Source organism: Anser brachyrhynchus (genome assembly GCF_964034855.1).
Source record: "Anser brachyrhynchus genome assembly, chromosome: 1".
NCBI classification, from domain to species: domain Eukaryota; kingdom Metazoa; phylum Chordata; class Aves; order Anseriformes; family Anatidae; genus Anser; species Anser brachyrhynchus.
This window is the reverse complement of record NC_137694.1, coordinates 54,239,701-54,256,700: the sequence shown is the minus strand read 5'-3', so window position 1 is coordinate 54,256,700 and position 17,000 is coordinate 54,239,701. Positions and strand designations below refer to the sequence as shown.

The 17,000-nt window shown below is 41.4% G+C and overlaps 1 protein-coding gene across 3 annotated transcripts in view; it reads right to left on the bottom strand.

The window, feature by feature from the left end:
- The window catches only part of MRTFA (myocardin related transcription factor A), a 97,720-nt gene that overhangs the window by 30,752 nt on the left and 49,968 nt on the right, over positions 1-17,000 (bottom strand). The window lies entirely within an intron of this gene.

Below are 17,000 nucleotides of genomic sequence, written 5' to 3'. Positions count from 1 at the left end.
TATTTGAGTGTTATAGAACATATGCATCACCTGTATGAAATACAGTTATCTATTTTTTTCTAATGCAAATGGCTGGATTATTTCAACATTTAGATTATAACAGCAGTTTCCATTTAAACTATGCAATCAAAGCAAAATTCTCAAGATTGTTGTTACAGTCAAAGACAACTTCCATATGAAAGGGACCTCGTAAAACCAAAAGCAAAATCCCATGAGTGGTGCGCACACACACACACACACACAAACACACAGACACATCGAATCACTCACTGAATCCCGTTTGCAATCAAGCCTAAGCTCCTAGGTACGCTCAATAGAAAACATTATAAAATTAATGGCATGGCATCTTCCGTGTTTACATTTCAGTTTCTCTGTCGAGTTTATGTCTGCTGTATAGTCCACATAACAGAGGTCTGCCCAAATGTAGTAGAACCACCAGAGAACAAAACTGCTCTACGGTCTAACTACGCCATCTTATTATAACCCTTATGCTTCCTTTCTCGAGTACTTTTTTTCTGTTCGATACATTCATTTCTGACATTAGATCCGAATTTATACTGTACACTGCCTAAAGCAGAGATCAAAACACTTCAACAGAAGATGCCACTTCACCTACTTACATACATCACCACAGTTTACCTGTTTCCTTAAACCTCCTATTTGCAGTTTGCTTTTGAGCGAGATACACCTTCCAGTAAGGCATCTGGTCTTCACATGAAGTTGACAGGAGATGAAAAATCCATCTCTCCTGTGGTTGCTTGCACAGTGGCTAATCACCCGCACTTAAATGCTTGGATTTGTCTAGCGTCAGCTGCCATTGGCTCTTGACATTCCTTTTTTTGAAGTTTATGACAGTGTGAATATAATTCCTACCTCTGAAGGTACTTCTGTATACAGTGTGCAGTCAAGTTCTTCTCTTTCTTGAGCCATACAAGGATTTCCCAATACACGTATCCCAGGCAGGAAACTATTTTCTTCAGCAGGGGGAAGGGAGAGAGGGAGTGAGCTAGAGCAGAGCACCACACGAATCCTGCGAGGGATCAGCCAAGAGCCCCGGAGAGGAGGAGGGAATGCAGAGGGGAAGGAACAGGCCCTCAGTTTGGCCGTGAAACTGCAAACAGAAGTGGTAGTCCCAATTCTTCCTCCCACCCAGCCGTGCAATCTCACTCCTACTTTTGTGCTTGCATGAGGGCTCACACAGTCTCACGGCTGTCACAGAGCTCTTCGTTTGCTGGATTCGTTGTGAGGCGATCACAAGCTGAAGCAGGTGCTGCCACATCTACAGCACCAGTGCCAGAAGAATGGATGGGACCATGGCAGACCTGATCTGATTCAACTGCAGGTACCACAGCAGCATGGCTACAAGTAAACGGACTTGATCAAGCAGCTCGCTGCAACCGAGTCTCACTCCCCGCATCGGCTGTCACCTTTGTCTGACTGACGGCTGGACCCACTGACGTGACAGCACACCCCGGCCAGAACCGTGAACGGTTTTCTGCCTGGTTTAGTGGGCTCAAGAGTGGGTGAGACTTCATTCGCCCAGCAGCAGCATGCAGCACGCAGGGTTTCAGCCCTGTCAGGTGACTGTACATTAAATCTCTCACTCTGTGGCATTTTCATCATTCTTGAGCCATTTGAGGGGCTCATTTCGATACCCTAAACTAGCACATTTCACTAAATGTACACAGACCAGGCACAGACCTATAGCATCTGTCACCCCAACTTTACGTGCAGATAATCTCAGTATTACTCATTTCTCCCAGTTACACATCTAGCAATGTATTTGCTAGCTGTGTTTGCCACTGTGCTATTTACTTGCCAGAAGCACCTACTTTCCCTACTTTTTCCAACTATACCTACCACTTACCTCAACAACTTATTTACCTTTTCCCTCCCAGAGTCAAAGACTTTCAGGGAGAAACTCCCCCACACAGGTTTGGCCAGCATTTTTTGCTCCTTGGTGCATAACTCTGCACTCACCTGTATTTATGCACATTTTGCCCAACTATCGCAGTTTGCCTAAATGATCTAAAGCATTTTTTTTCACTGTCATTAAGGTTATTTATGCCTCCACTAATCTTTGTTCCATCCACACCTTTACCAGCAATCATCTTGCACTTGCTTCCAGACCACACTGGGCTGATCCCAACTAGAAACTCTTTCTTTGATTATAGTCAGCTCTTAAACCATTTAAGCACTACTTGATTAAATTCAAAGATACTCTTTAAAACCAAAACGTATTGCACTACTAAGTTAGAGACCTTATAAAAGTCTATTACACCCAGACAAAACCCCTAAAAAACAAATTTCTAGTATCAAAACGACGAAATTGTACTTGAGTGGACCTGTTCTTCTAAAACTGAAAAGCTATACAGCATGATTACTCTGCTCCTCTTATTCAAATTATCAAATCTTCTTTATTTTTTCCCCCTAGAACTAGTAAGAGATTACCCACTCTTTACTCACTCACACTTTTTCACTAGCAGTATGAAATGTTACTTCTCTTTCACTCTTCTGAGTCTCCCTGCTGTTACCAGATTTGTTAGAAATCAGTGTCAGCCAGACAGCCAGACTTCATCAAATGGCTTAAAACTCGCTTCCTGACTTAAGCTTCCCTTATGATTTTTCTAAATATAACTTATTTCTATATCAGTTACCATCTACTACCCTTTTTCTCTAGCCATTATATGCACCTTTTATTTTTAAACACTATGTCCCTTCACAGCAAGAAACTAGCAACTGTCAAGAGGACTAAGCTAAAGAACAGGAAAAAGGTCATTTTCAGGATATTTTTAATAGCTATTAAGTAATTCTTGGGATTCATGAATGTATATGCATACATACTAAGCAGAAGTTATAATCAGAACATAATGCACTTTTGTCCCAACACAGTTTATTTTGGGAGGAGGGCAAAAAGGTTTAATTCAGTTCAGTCCTGAATTCATTTTGGCTTAAATAAGCACTTGGAGTTGCAAGTGCATTTTGTATATTTAGGAGATCACCTGTTTACGTGTGCAAGTGTGTGAATCCTATATATAGATTAACAGATGTCCCAAGAGCCAATCCAAGGCTGTTGTACATGGAGCTCAGCCAAAGGTCTAGAATAACCAGAGAAATTCAGTTACTCAAAGACAGGCTAGAGTATAAGTTCTTCAATCACAAACCAACAACCTTCTGTTTCCTTTGTACCTGTACTTAAACTTTAAATTAATTTTCAAGTTAGAAATAAATCAGGTCATATAAAGAAGAGTATATATCTGCAGGGGGAAAAATAAGTTCCACATAGGGACTCTTTTACTTGCCTCTTTTCTTGAACTTGTGTCCCAGTCCATGAAATATTTTGCTAGCTTCATATGCTTGTCTGATTTTTCCACCCAAAAATGGGAATAACTGATTTATTTCACAAGAATGAAAAGCTCTGAAATATAATTAAAGTTGGACAAGGCTTCTAGGTCTCTAATGAACTCTTTCAAGAATTACTAAAACATTCCAGAGCAATGTGGAAGATGGTATAGAGGGCTGTTGGCAGCGCTTTAGAAGAGGGGTAGAGCAGCACTTCTGTGGGTGTGTAGTAACAGACAAGTAACACAGCAATACAGCTACTACCAAGAGAGTTGTACTGTTAAAGAAATGTAGCAAGACGTGCTCATTTTTTGTTCATCTTGCCATAGAACTGCATTAACACTGAACCCATAGGCACTGCCTACTGATGGCTGGCGGCAACTCGAGGCAGCACGTGCTTAACGTACAGAGGCTGCACCCACACGGACACTTAGGCCACAGCTCTAGTCACAGTGCAGGGGTGCACCAGTAGTAAGCAAGAACAAATATTTATGAGGAGCTAAGGTGCTTTTTGCAGCCTGTCATCTAAATCTGTGACAGCAGACCTGCCTTTACACACACGTACCCGAAAGCCCCTTTGCTGCTAAGCCACGCTTCGTGTGTAATGGTGTGCCCAGGGCTGCTGCTGACACCCAGCTGCAGCCTCGGCATCTCAACATCTTAAAGAGAAAAAAATACCCTTGTCTTAGAGACTATGTCACATATCCTGGCAAGTTTACAACAACAAATTTAAAAAATATTTTGCATTTCCTGTTTTTTGAGACCCGGCAACGAGAAGCGCGCAGCTCTGAACTGCGGCCTGTGGTGAGGCCCTGCACGCGTTGGATCCCGACGTAGCGTCCAGGGCCAGTCAGTGGTCACATCGCTGCAAACCCCTTTCTTGTAAGGAATCCCCAAAGATCCTCACGGTTGCCCAAAGCAAGGAGATGCTTAAGTAGTGGTATAGGGGGTATTGTGACACTGAGAGCCCGAGCAGCTGTGAGGAGCAGGGGAAGGACGGCTGCTGCGGCCCACTGGATACTGGGGCAACGAGGGAGGGAGTGAGGGACCCTGAGACATAACCCGCACCTCAGCTAGCTAGGCTGGGTGCTCACAGGTGTGATTTATCAAGTTTTTAATTCAGTGAAAGCAGCTAGCCCGATCTAAAAATCCATCCTTGCAACCCAAGGCATAAGCCATGTACTGGAGAGAGAAACTAGCAAGGATAAAGTGCAAGTAGCCCAACTTCATTATCCAGGCTGAGGAAAGTGCAAGCATCAGTAAAAGCAGTAAAAAGCAAACCACACACTTTAATGCTCACAAAGGGTCACGGTCCTTTCTTCGTAAGTTGCTCAGCACCTCTGCATGCCCCATCAGAAAGCCCAGTGCTACAGCATCACTTCACTCACAGGAAAGCACTAATGCAGCCTGAGCTGGGACGGAAAGCTGCCGCTTAGTTCACCAGCACCTTTCAGGAGCATCTTCTAGGAGAATATTCACCTGCCTCAGCACTGGTGAGGTCTGATTTGGTTCCTTTGTGAGGGTCAGAGACCATGGCCCAAGGCAAGGTGGCACCGCACCAGGCCACCACTTGCAGCCCACAGACGTAGTTTTCAGTTTTTCAGTACAATCCGTGTAACAACGCTACACCAAAACAACAGTCGATATCCAACCAACTTAACTGTAATATGCAATGATAAAAGAAGTCATTTAAATATTGCAGGATATTTAGTGAAGAAAATCATTACAGCTCTTTGTGCTACACTAACTTAAACACGACAGTGCCGCATAACTGCTGCTTTGAAAGGTGAAGCCACTTTTCCACTCATCACTCAGCCAGCAACAGCCATTTTAATTACGTTGAGAATTTTTTCCCAGATTCTGAGGTATTAGTCACATCTGACCAGTAACCAGTGCCAAACTGAGCTTTGGAATATGCAGCACATTAACCATTGGTTTCACTGGAAGTTATATCCTCATTTTGTGACTGAATTCAATCCCTTGGAGATGTAGTGAGAAAACCTACCTCTTGCACCAAAAATGGTCTCTGAGCTTTTTTCAGCTACATCTGCTTACAAAACAAATGTTGACTTGCACGAGCCCTTTCAAGGGGAAGCCAGATTAGACTCTGGTTCAAACACCAGCAAGAGCAGCATCTGCTAACTTCCAATTGCAAAACCTTTCTGGACTGGGGCAGCAAAGGGTGGTTAGTATTACAGAATGTTTGTGGTGTCAACAAGAAGCTATAAAAGAATACAGCTATAAGAGTTAGTGATCAATGACTGAGCATAAAATGGTCAAAATTATTTTTGAAAATAACTCTCACATTGCTGAGGCTGACAATTTAATTTTTTTTCAGAGCTGTCTCTTGCACGGTCGACAACACCCACCCCATCACACAGAATTTGCTAGAATGGTAATTACCAACAAAGAAAAGCCAACTTTGGGGGCCTTTTTTAAAGGCAATTTTTTGAGCCTAACAGCATTTTAATCCACTAACTGCTGATGGGGAACACACGCTGGCTTTGCATTTAAGCAGACTGTGCAGTTAAAAGAGAAGCATTTAAGTGAAGCAGACTGTAAATGACACCCAAACTGCAGGGATTATATGGCAGTTTGCTACCCAGGCAGGGGGATGCCAAAAATTCACGTCCCTCTGCGGGGTGAAGGAGAAGCAGCAGAGTGCACAGCTGATCCTCCCAATTTGCAAGCAGCCACTGTTGTTGGGAATAGCATCCACGTGATCAGGTTCATTTGAATGCATTTTAAAGAATAGCTTGGAGTGAGTCTGAGCAAAGGGACAGTTAAGCAGAAGTTTATTTCTTTACTATTTGAGACTATCTCACATTCCACTACCTCATTTCTCTACTGTAGCAACGACTGCTGCTATTAAAATGCAGGCAGTTTCCTCATCTCTTCCTTAGCAACCATACCACGGAGAAAATGAGCTTTGGGAGGGTGAAGAAGAGAATTTGGTCTAGTCTCTCCAATTGTCACAAGAACTTTTCCCACTAGAGGCAAAAATCATTTATTGATACCCATGCTGTGGTCTCCTCTTTGTGAGAAGCAGGATTGAGATCCATCTCCCTGTAGCCAAAGAGGAGGTCTGTGAAGCAACTCCTGAACAGGAAACAAAACCAGGATCAGGAGCAGTTCCTTACTGCAAATCGCACGAACGATTCAAGTGGATTTCTTAGCAGCACTGTAGAAATCAGCACATCCTGCTGCTGTATGCTTAGATGGGCAGGTGTCTCATGTAATTTTGGTGAATATTTATGAACACTGATGAACTCCTTACCCTGCTCTGCTTGTCCAACAGGGACGATATTTGAGGAGGTTTAACCAAGAAAGCAATACAGCTGCATCAAAGGCAGATCTAGTACAGAGGACTTGAAACTTTTTTCACAACTCCCTTTTCTTTCTTATCCTCTTGAGAGCACAAAAAGTTGTTACAGATGGGAACGGGAATACAATTCTTTAAAAAAATGGAACAGATCCTTCACCTCTAAAGCTACAACTTTCAAAATATTTCACAGTAGATGTGCTAGTAATAATCCAGGGATGTAATGTGGGTCATGTAACGCTATTTTTTTTTTCATCCAGCACTCCCAGAAGCCTTCAGCTCTCAAATGCCCAGAAGCTTTTTAAAGCAGCTGAAAAGTATAGAAAAGGGGCGAGTTGGCCATTTCGACTGGACATTTAAGAATACAAAGAGGAGGAAGAGAGAAAATTAACTGACTCAGGACAAGAAGGGCTTGTTTCTTGATAAAACCATACTCTTCAAAGTTTCTGCATTTTTTTAGAGCTCAAAGTGTTCTTGGGTAATATAAGATCATTAACATGACATTCAGCTCCCACATGCCTGCTGATGGACTAGATGCATTGTCTGTGTGACCGTGTCCCAAAGGACTGGACTGGACTGCTAGAAACAGAATACATCTACAAGGCAATACTCCCTTTGAAAGTTTTTGTTGGGAAGTTGCTGTTGGAAGAGAAATATGAAATTGGAATCATTTGTAAGAATGCTTTCAAATGATGATGGAATACTTGCATGTATTATCTTCTAGTGAGTGCATGTTACGAGACATTAAGTAGCTCTTTCACTGGGAACAGACAAATACGGATTCTTTGATACAGCTAATTTAGCAGAATCTAAAACCTGCAGAAGAAACTGGTCTCAGAAGAATATGGAATCAGAAGCAAATACACAGTCAAAAGCAAAAGGATCTATTTTCATCCTCACGCTGTTGAACACAGAATAAAAAGCTACCTCACCAGCTCATTTCTGAGGCTTCAGTATCAAATTTGACACAATGTGGAAATCAAAATAATGTTCCTATTAGAATGTATCTAGAAGACAAAGCCACCACTTACAGCAATTTCAGTATTGCAACCACTAACATTACAAAACATGCAAAAGCAGTAGCATGGTCAAAGTGTAACAACATAACATGATCTAACCTCTAGACGGAACAGAATAATTACTCCCGTTTGGTGCTTCTCAAAGGCTCAAGACAGTACTGGGGTTGTAGGGTGGTAAAATGTACAGGTACAAAAGGAAGAACCAGCCCATAGTCCCAGAAGTTTACAATCTCAGTGTTCAACTTTGCATACAATTATACGTGTTTATTTCAAGGGTACTGCTCAAATACATGACTCTAAATAAATGCAAAATTTGATTATTACTGCGATCCAAAAGTTATGCTGAATTTTGCATGGTTGTTCTTATGTTGGTTTAAAATAAACGCTAGCAGTTGCTGTGCATTTTACAGCATTTGCCTTTACATTCTTCCTTCATAATTTGTTTAAACTCCTGCCATTTCCATTAAACATAAAATGTAGGGGGTTTAATGCAATTTTAATCATTGCCAGTTTTTAATGAGATGCAAGCTTTGTTTTCTTTAACACTAAAATTTTGAATCAGATAAATGTATTACTATTAGTACGTAAGTCTTTCTACCTAATGGGCAGAAGCCCACTCTAACAGTCCACACCTAATAGTCTATTTCAGCACTCACAAACTGTTAAAATAGGCCTTTAATAAATTAACCTAATATTTCTAGTAAGATATGCAACATATAAAAGTGTGCAATGAGCTTAACAACAGGAAAAGTTGGTTTTCTTTCTGTGCAAGGTACTGAATCTTATAAAATCATTTAGTCCCAGAACTACCGGTTAGGTGAAAACCAAGCGTGTGAGTAACTAGGCACACATCCACCTCTACGGAATCTGGCTACCGTGCATGATCCAACAAGATGACCTGTAACAAAATACCTAGGTGGAAAGGTCTACCTAAAATTGACACGCCAGTATCATGAGACAGTAAGTATTAGCTGTAATCAGTGCTCGTTGATGCCATCTATATATCCATTGTTGCTATATGTAGGTGGAAGAGAAGCCTTGCGGGGAAAAAAATGACTTCACAGAGAATTTCCCAACTCCCCTGTAAACTTGAGTCACAGTCTATACTAATTTATATGTTTCCGTGAAACAACAAACAAGGAGGAACCAACATTGCCCTTAACCACCTTGCAAAGAGGACCCTAGAAAGAGATTCTCCAAGATAACTTAAGGTGATCTGGCAGATGAGGACAAATGAAGGGAAAAGAACGACTGGGCAGATACATCCTGACAATCAGATCTACAGCTGTCTACTAATGTGACAGAACAAAAGGCAAGCCGCACAAGGGAAAACACGTTTGTGCCCTTTGCATTTTTTTCTTGTAAAGATAGAGGTATCTCTGCCTATGTGAAGAAAGAGCTCCAACCTTGTTATTTTCCTTAAAGCTGAGACACCAGAGTTGCTTGATTTTTTTTTCTGAAAAACTTTACAGAAGAAAGACAAAAGAGATACTTCAGAAGCTTAACATTTCTTCAGATTATTTAAAACTCTTAGTTCAAGTGATAATGCATGTTTGTGTGTTCCTATTAAACTAAAAAAAGTCCCAAGTCTTGAGGGAATGTCAAGACACGTTCATAAAACACAACTGATTAGACATGTTTATAATACTGAAATTGATGAGAAAAAGCTTTCCATGCCTCCTTCAGCAATAAGAACCACGATCTAATATATTTCCTTTATAGCTCACCTCCCATACGGCAATTTCTGCTACAGCACAGAGCCCCAGTGTACTAACAGCATCTCAGATCAAGGCCCAGAACTTCCCCAAACATTTCTCAGAGACTGTATCGGCCGGATGATTCAGCCTTCCCCCTACCACAGGGCACCCTCTACAGATAGAAGCTCAGAGCTCCCTTCACAGAAATCATCTAATGGGCAAGATACCACAGAATTTCTGCCCAAACAGCTGGGATCCCTCGACATATGAGCTGTGTTATTTGGTTTTCCACGTAAGCATGGAATAATTCTGTATTTCTGAGACTGTCTCAGATTCTTAACCACCTAAAGAAGTTTAGTTTATTGAAAGCAAATGCAAATTAGAACAAATGTGTTTTCACAAGCGGTAGAAAAAAAGGACTTAGAAATATGCAAATTCAAATACATAAACAACATTTCTTTGGAAGAAGTAATTAACTGGTTATATAGGGAACTCACAAAGTGGGCCCTTATAATTTTAAATTAGCTGGTTTGAGCACCTCTCTCCTCCCTTCAGATTTGTGTGGTTGTGCTGACAGTTATTTCACAGGACAAAGGTGGGTTTGCCCAACACACACATTACATACAACATTTATTCATATATATTTATATATATGTGTAATTCACATTACACACAAAATGCACATCAAATTCCATCAAGCTCAACTGTGATCATACACATGTCTACTATTTTTTATTTCCTTTCTCTTTGAATATTCACTTTCTTGCAAATGTCTAGAATAAAGATCTGCAGGACACTTTGTATTTTTTTTTCAGAAGGGAAGATCGACAGCCTTAAACACAAATCAGCCCGTGAGGCCTAACGTGGTTCTTCAGTGCCATCATAGCTATAAAAACCTAAATAATATAATTCTGTGCAACAGGTCAACCAGCTAACTACAAGAGCCCAGCGGCCCAGACCGGCCTGCATGACCACTGACTTCAGGCTGGTGGACAAATTCTGCAGATGTTTAAAATGTTGCTGCTGGCTCATTGCTCTAGTGAAGGGCACAGAGGAGACTGCCGGCAGCAGCGGGTTCTCCCACACTCAACGCAGACACTGGAAGAACTGTTAATAAAGATGGGCTTTTGCTAATATAATGAACAAAAGCTAGTGAAGGGCGGACACATTTCCTTTCTATTGCTCCCTGCAGCAAAGAGGAGCAGAGATAGCTACGTGGTGACAGTGCTCGCAAACCACTGTAGTTAGTTTTACGGTCACACGTCAGTCCCGAAGACATGATCCTTGTTCTGAACTGCCTACAGTCAATGTGACAACTATTATTAGCAGCAGTAAAACAGTCGCTCAGTGAGGCACAAAGATACTACTAGTTTAGGACCCACTTCTAAAATGTCAACTTCCACTTCTGAAAAGGGGCAGTTTGAGATCTGAGCATGGAAATGGAGGGGAGCTGCAGGCAGGTTTAGAAGGACATCCATACGTATGTATCATACAGACAGAGGTGTGACAGCTTAGGAAAGTGAAAGTGAAGAAAAAAGCATCAAAAAAAGCCTCACAAAGAGCATTTTGACAGGAACACCAAAATAAGATTGAAAACCCCACAACTGAGACAGGCCGGTTGGGTTGCAAGCTGCTCGCAGCACTGACCAATTTATGTGAAGGGAGCACATACGGCCTTCACGCTCCTCACGCTGCTGAGAAACTTGCAAGTAACCGAAGTACATAGCCACTACTCCACACAATTACTACAAAAAGTAGACAAGCAAACCCCCCTCCCCCCCAAAAAAAAACAAAACCCACAGCTGTATTCTGTATCCATGTAATACTAGGGAAATAATTACCAGCATGAAGCTGGGAAAACTCCACACAGAGAAAGGTGAAAGTGGGTCTCTTCCTTTAGTCAACCAAAGGGCACCTGTCAGTTCCCCACACCTTTCAGCTGTGCAACAAATGTTTGGGCCCTGAAAAGCGTTTCGGCGAGGAAGGGTACCAAAAAGATGTTCGGTGTGTCAGCTGGTAGGGTAGAGCAGAGAAGTTAGGGGAAAATCCCCTCAGAATGGCGACAGGCCTCAGACACCACGAGCTTCAGCTGCCCTTGGGGATGGAGACCGCATTGTAGGTATGGCCACAACATACTTTGACCTTACCATGGAGAAAAAATCAGTACGGACAATCCTGTTGTAAACTTTCAAATAGCTATTTCTTTACAAAAGATTTTCTTTACTGCTGCTTATTTTTGAAAGGCTGTACTAAGATGACATTGTCCAGAAAGCCTGGATTTCACCAATTTTCACTGACAATTTTGGAAGGAATACATGCCCCAAAGTAGTACTATTATTATCAACAGTATTATTATTATCCTTATTATCAACTTTCTTACACATTCCTTGCTAGCTTCATCAGGCTTAGTCTAACTTCAGATGGCATAACTGCAGACTAGCAAATTCAAATCTGTGTTTTCTTCGAAGCATACTTACTATACCATATAAACTATAAGCCTTCTTCTAGTTCTTCTGTAGACTCATCTCACTGAACACAGGGAAAAACCCTGAATGCACTGATCAGCAGACAACATTTTGCAGCTCTTACTCATAATCACTGTATTGCAAGGTACTTCAGCTACTGCAGGTTTGCTCTTAAATTGGAAGAGATGTTGCATGTTAGTAAATTTTACATACCACCACGGCAAAAAACACTGAATACACCTCCACTAGCCCAACTTAGAGAAAGAAAGCCGTGAGCTCTGCTTCATGTTATGCCATTTAGCAGATTACGCATCCACTGAGAGGACTCCTGCAAGAAAAAGGAACAGAATTTGCCTCATACAGGCTCACTGCATCTTTTTGTTTGATAAACCTAAGCTATGTCAGGGGCCATATCCTGTTTTCTACTGTAGGCTGCAGAGGTTCTTGCCAAGAAATAAGTTATTTTAACATTTTAAATCAAAATTTTTTGATGCAGCAGGTGACAAGATCAGTAATTCAATGCTCAGTAAAGTCTGGATAGATGGGAGTTGGGGCACGAAAGGAAAGATCAAAGCATCAAAGCAGGCACTTACTCGTGTTATAGATATTCTTTAAGTAATTGATCGATGACTTACAGGTGTGACAGAATGCCAAAAAATCTGAGGTTACTAGTGACAGATCTCATAGGTGATAGAAGTACCACAATTAGATTTACACGGGCAGCCTGATGCAGATCTGAAAAGCGTGAGCGACTGTCACTGCCCCTTATCTTGTTTGGGAAGGAGAGCCACAGTGACATCTGTCTGGCAAGACCTCGGAACAAGCATGTTAACTCCAGAAGTTGTTTCTGGATGCAAAACAAGCAAGCTGAGCTTAAGCATCACCACAATTTTGTTTTCAGAAAAGCATCTGCTTTCCAACAGCTACCAGGAAGTCTAAGCATCAATTATTTGCTCTTTGAAAGTGTAAATACAGATCTTTTCTTTACAAAATAAACAACAAATAATTATCAAATAAGCAATAATTACAAAATCATGCCTGCTTTTTCCAATCTTTATTAAAATGTTTCCCAGTTGCTGGGAATATCAATACCCCAGTTCCACTGCTGTTGAACATGAAGCTCTCAGTTCAACTGCGAAGAAAATTCAGCTGATAGGGCAGCAAAGTACTTACTGCAAATTTTACTTGGTATCACTACTAGTTCAAAGCATTGTCTGCATAAATGCTATTAACAGCTGCACTCATTGCACCACACCCACTTTCTATTCGTTTTATTTCTGCATGTGTTGAATCCTTACATCTCCTTGCTCTCTTAAGTCTGAGACCACAACTCCTTCCTTTTAGCATTATTTTGGGATAAAGAAAGCATTATAGAAGACCTTTTTCTGAAAAATGAATTAGATCACAGTGTGGTAAACAAGCTAGCCTCTGCCCCTCTCCTCCTCCTCCCCTTCCCAGCATGAAAATAGCTAGGGCTAAAGCAACAGCTGGGGATCATTACACTGACAGGAATAGTTCAGTAAACTGCAAGAAGGGAAAACATGTCAGATCCATAAAAACTAAAAACACATTAGAGCAGCAGGACTAAAAAAATATGTGATTTCAGTTTCAGGGATAACACTACGACTCCCCTTCCACTGGTAAGGACTGACTTCTGAAAGCACTGGCCCTTCAGTGTTAACCCTTTCCCAAAGCTTCCCACACAAGGTACTGCTATCATAAAGTTAACAAAAACCCTGAAACACCTCCAGTCTTCACAATCAAATGAGGCACATTGGAAATAAAAAATAAATAAAAATTAAATTGCCTGTTTACTACCAACTTCAAGCCACCTCACCTGACTATCTCATCTTTTCTTCACTGCAGCTCCTACCTTTCAAGTGCAGTCACATTCAGCGTGCCACACATTTGCGGAGTAGTTGCAGCACGAGGCTACAGAGTCTAACTCCGTATGCCAGCTGTGCCTCTGGCTTTGCAGCAAGGAAAGCCAGCAAGTTAGCCCCCCCAAACAGTCAACACATTTTCTGCGCTTTTCTGTGCCACAGCACTATTTGCATACATCACTCTGGATTTTGGGGTACACCTGGCCATAATTCAGAGGTGCTTCGGTGAGGTTTTGTGACCAGTTTCTGCTGTTCCTTACCCATGCATTTGCATGAGGCAGCACTCTGACATCTCCCACAGCAACTTCAGGTCCGTTCTGAAGTAGGAAGACACCCATCAACCCTTACAGAAAAATGACATCCTGCATTTCGGTGACGTGTCTCAGATGCAGATCCTCTTGCTGGGGACCTCCTTGGTGTCCAGAGCTTCCAGGTCCACATGGGCACCTTCTTCTGCCCTCTGCTGGGGGAGGCACAGGCCACCGAGCTGCTTCACCTTCAGGTTGCAGGAGGCATTATGACAATGAGGCCTAGATCACTCGTGAAGAAAGCTAGGCATTAACAAGCACTTGCATGACTCCTGATCTCTTCAAAGTACTGAACAGATATTAATAGTTTAATCAAAGGCTAAGCTAACTCAAATTACCTCACATTTGCTGTGGACCAAGAATGTGCACACAGTTACCACAGATCAGATGGCATGCAGTAACTTGTTCGTGTCTGGGCCCTGAGACACAAATCTTGGAAAAAGACAGGTGAATTTCACTGGCAGCCTCCGAGTCACATTGAACATTTTTGAAGCAAGGACTTGACAAAAAAAAAAAAAAAGAAAAGAGAGAGCTGAGTTCAAGAGCAGCGAATGAAAGACTTTGCACCGAGGTGGTGAAGTTGGAATTTACTTTCGGAAGTATTTACTTCGAAGCTAGACTCATGAACGCTCATCAGCTTTTGGGTAGCTTTCTGAAATTTTTCAGAGCTTGTGATTCCTTCTTCCTATCTTTCGTTAGGATCTACCATACTGTTAAGTGGGCTAGGAACTGCAAACTGAGCTCTGGTATTTGAAAACTAAATCATCCCAAGGCACTCTTTGATAGAAAACATGTTTATGGATTTCTGAATTCTAGGAATTTTACAAATATCTGCCCCCAACACATACTTTGAAAAAAAAAAACAAGCATATGTCCTTTGACTTCCCCATGTCAAATGAATTTGTGTGTGGAAAGGATCTGCAGTTCCCATATTTCATTATGTCAAGCCCCACTTAAAAAAAAAAAAAACACACAAAACACATTAAATCAAATTTAGGGTACCATGTTTTCCAGAGGCAAGAAAACAAGATGAAGTCTATTCCAGACAGCCACTTCTCATGAGATTCATGAAGCAAACAGGGGTGAACATTGCAAGCATAATGCAGATGCCTCTTTATTTGCCTGGCTTTACTAATAGGAAAAAGCAGACTGGCACCCATTCACCTGTGCATATCAAAAAGTGAGGAAGAGAAGTGGATGAATTCCACGATGATAACAAAACTAGGCTGTCCCATTTTTAGCCAAAAATAAGGTACAACAGTCCTTATAGTTTCATTCAGCTCAGTGGTAAATCCTGACTTCCATTGGTCTTGCAAGGGTACACACGAGTGCATCTGCTTCTCCACTGCCTCTAAGATTTGGCTCTGCAAAATACAGTGAATGCTGCAGCATAAATGCAAGAGGAATCCTGAGAATGCAGGAGACTTGAATGGAGCAGCAGTGAAGCTAATGTGTTATTTTTTTCTCTTCTGACATGAAAGAAACTGGCAGCATCTACTTCTCTTTCCTACCCTTCCTGTTTGGTAGCTGGTAGCAAGTAGCTTTCCCCATTGCATCTGGTATTAGAACATCAGGAATTAGACATGGAGCAGGCTGATGAATGTTGCTAAACCTTGCAGAGCTAACACAGCTTTTCCAATAATTTATATTTATGTATATTTATTTATTATGTATATTTAGAAATATACATGAACTCAATGGCCTTAATTCAGTTCCACCTGAGATGGCAGCAAACATTTTTCTATTGATTAAAGTACTACAGAATTGCATTTTCCTCATTCTACAAGCGATGCCACTGTAGAGCTTGTGCTATTTAGTGACTGTATGAAAGGCATACCCTGGCACATCCAAATGCAGAGTGCTCACCTTCCACGAACCTCGTCAATGCCTTGCAAATACAAGTCAGCTGCAAGCTCAGGCTTTTTGTTTTGTTTTGTTTCTTCCTCCAAAGACTGATGTACTGCAGTTCTTTGCCCCCAGAGCTGACAAAGTAATGTGGGAATACTGCCGACACCAGTGGATTTATGACTCCCAATTTTTAATTTGAGAACTATGGCTTCAGTTTTCTTTTCCTTTTCCACACTTGTTTGACAAAGAGTATTCCAAGGATAACAAGCAACAAAAATAGTAATATTTTTAAAATCTAATAAAAAGCTCACTCTTGGTATCTGATAACGGGGCTTGGTATGGGGAATGACAGCAGGGGACAGAAACTTAACAGTTTTGTTTGGCAGTCTCAGCAGATCAAGAGCTGCACATGAGAGAAAAATCCTCTAAATTCAACTGCTAAAATCATCTTCCACACACTGGCTGTCTTTTGATAACAAACACGGCCTTACTCTCTCTGGCTTTTAGTACTCAACTCTGAACGCTCTTTACTGTTCTGTCCAAAATGTCACCGAAAGTTATTTTCCTCTCATGTCAGATCACATTACTCACTCTTTAAAACCAGTCTTCACCTTACTTCTGAGGCCACTATGCTCGAGACCTTTGTTCACGCCTGCAAGTCCTTACTAAAATTTCACTTGCAGTTAGGTGAAATCCACTATTTCTGATAAAATATAACTTGTGTTTGTCACTGGCATTTTGTTATGTTCTGCCATCCTAGCCTGTATTTTCTCCCGGTTTCCTGTTTGTTGCTATCTGTTATGCTGCTCACTATGAATGGATCACTGTCTGTACTCATCTTCTCCATCTTTTCTTCAAATTCATTCTTGCAAGCAATCCCTCCATATTGTCTTTTCTTCTCATAGATACCACTCCCTGAAATTTGACCTCTATCTGTCTGCATAATTTTGCAGAATTGACAAATCCCTGTAAGAAATCACATACATTTGCAGGGAAACACCACTAACTGAAACAGAATCTTACCCAGATATACACACCCCATTCCTTCCACACTCCGAACAGCAACGTAATGAAACTCAAAACATGATACTCTATCCCCTTCAAGACAGAGCTGCC